We start from the raw sequence: 2,712 nt of genomic DNA on the forward strand, positions 1-2,712 counted from the left end.
TTTTCATTATCCCAGTCCTACAATTAATGCTGGCATTCGCGGTTGCCAAAAAAGAACGGCCAAGGATAACGGGGAATTTGGCTATTAAGATTTGGGACCGGTTCCGTGTCAATGACAACAAAATCAACGAAGAAGAAAAACTTATCAATCTTAATCAATACATCCTCAATGATATCCTTAGGCTTTTTGATGGATCAGTCAGCTAGTTACAAAACCACCGATGTCGATTTCAAGTCTCCTAAGCCTAAGTTGATGTATACCGAGTATGGAAGAAGGTTTACACTTGCTCCTAAGTCTAGAAGAGCCCAATTAATGACATGGTCACCAATGATGCAAGAAGTAGTAGGTGAACTGGGTCCTTAAACTTTGGAAGAGTGTTATGTTGCAAAATTGAGCTCACTTGCTCGGTTAAAATCACTTTCCTAGGTGTTTAGCTTTTGTTCTTCCTCTTTTGAGTGCAAAGATCTTTTAAAACCTTGGCATAGGCTAGAATTTTCTTGATTGCATCCAAAAGTGGAAGATTCACTTTCACTTGCCTAAACACATTAATGATTTCATTGGTTTTGGCCTTTTGCTTGTCAATTGAAATGGATCCTTTTAAGGCATCGGGAAATGGAGCTTTTGGTTCAAAAACCTTTTCAGAAATTTTTTTTGAAGTTTCTTTAACACAAGAGGTTTTGAAATCATTGTAAAGATTTTTCTTTTCAAGATCACTTTTCAAATCACTTTTCAACACATTCTCATTTAAAGAATCATGCATATGCAATGAAGGAGGAATATGATAAGAAACGGGACGGGTGTCAACTTTGGGTTGCACCGGTTCACTCTCTTCATTGGACATACCTACTTGGTTGTCCACAATCTTCCCACTTCTCAAGGTTGTCACCACATTGACATGCTCTATTGTGTGGCCTTCCAATGAGGAATGAGTCTCCACAATACATTGTTGCTTTGGTGGGGCATTCAAAGGCATTTTCCCTTTCTCTCTAGCATTTAAAGTGCTAGCTATTTGCCCTACTTGGGTTTCTAGCTTGGAAGTGGATTGACAATGAGAATGAAGCAATTGAGTGTTTGCCTCTAGAGTGCCTAGAGTGGTTAAAACTTTCTCTTCAAAGGTGGGACTTCTAGAATTTCCTTGAAAATATGATTGATTTGGAAAATGAGAATTAGAGAATTGGTTTCCTTGTGATTGATATGGTCTAAATCCTTGGGAACCTTGGTTTTGCATTGGTGGCGGAACATACTTTCCTTGAAAACTACCTTGAGAAGGGTTTGAGCCTTCCCCTTGGCTTTTCCAAGAAAAATTAGGATAATTCCTCTAACTAGGATTATAATGATTACCATAAGGATTGTTTTCTTGATTAACAAAAGTTGCATTGACTTGATTGTTTTCTTGATTAACAAAAGTTGCATTAACTTGTTCATGATGCTTATTTTGCACTTTTCCTTGGGGACAATTGAAAGTAGAATGTAAAACACTTAGACAAGTCATACGTGATCCATTAGATACATAATGGGAATGGTTAGGGAAGGAAGATACTTGGTTTGCCGAGTTTTGGTTGATTAAAAATTGATCAAACCTTTGAGATAATGATTTCATCTCGGCGGCTATTTCATTAGAATAGTCAACTTAATGTAAGCCAACGCTTTTCCTTCCACTTGAATTTCTACCGTTCCTAGAAGATAAAGTTCAATGCAAAGAATTTTTACTCATGTTCTCATAAAGATGCCACACGTCATCCTCATGCCTATCAATTTAAGAGCCACCCATTGAAGCATTAACCATGCCCTTGTAATTATCCGATAAGCTCTCAAAGAAATATTGGACTAGTTGTCATTTGGGCATGTCATGATGTGGACACTTCCTAAGCAATTTATTGAATCTTTCCCATACCTCATAGAACTTTTCCCCATCCCCATGTGAAAACTCTCGAATTGAGGTTCTCATGGCATTGGTCTTAGAAACTGGATAGTACTTCTTCAAGAACTCTTGTTGCATTTCTGCCCAAGAAGTTAATGAAAAAGGCCTAAGATTGTTAAACCAATATTTTGCCTTATCTTTTAGGGTGAATGAAAAAACTTTAAGCCTTAAGACCTCTTCCGGCATGTCCGTGTATCTCACGGTAGAACATACTTCAAGAAACTTATCCAAATGCTTATAAGGTTCTTCACTTGGAAGTCCATGATAGTTAGGAAGCATTTAGATGGTTTGTGGTTTGATTTCATAGTGGTGTGCTCTAAATGGTGGCAATTAAATGCATGTGGGTGCATTATATTCATTAGGCACATAGTGATCTCTTAAAGCAAGGGGAGGATTAACAATTGGAGGTGCAACATGGGCACCTTGATTTCCTTGAATAATGGGAGGTTGTGGAACAAACATTGGCCGAGGCATTCCCAATAGAACTTGGCCTTGTTGTTGTGGTGGATGAATGAATGGCCTTGGCATGCCTAATGGTACTTGCATGTTATCATAATGCACATTAGGATGGAGGATTCCTTATTGGTCTACATGACCGATATTCTCTACATTGTTATCATTCAAATCCTCCATTGGTGAAATAGAGTGATGAGAACTATCTCTTCCTCTTAGATTACGAATAACCGATTCAAGATGCAAATTAGGAGTGATAAGAGTAGGATTTAATGACCTATAACCATGCATGCACAAATAAAACACAAACAAGTAGCAAACAATCAACAATCACTTCA

General features: G+C 37.8%; 1 pseudogene; it reads left to right on the forward strand.

Moving 5' to 3' along the window:
- Positions 1 to 1,844: 1,844 nt before the first annotated feature.
- On the forward strand, positions 1,845 to 1,943 carry LOC132297998 (small nucleolar RNA R71; annotated as a pseudogene).
- The last annotated feature ends 769 nt before the right edge of the window (positions 1,944 to 2,712 follow it).

The sequence above is a fragment of the Cornus florida genome, unplaced genomic scaffold (genome assembly GCF_030987335.1).
Source record: "Cornus florida cultivar Cherokee Brave unplaced genomic scaffold, ASM3098733v1 CherokeeBrave_3.0.0_Hap2_Chr02, whole genome shotgun sequence".
Classification (NCBI taxonomy): Eukaryota; Viridiplantae; Streptophyta; class Magnoliopsida; order Cornales; family Cornaceae; genus Cornus; species Cornus florida.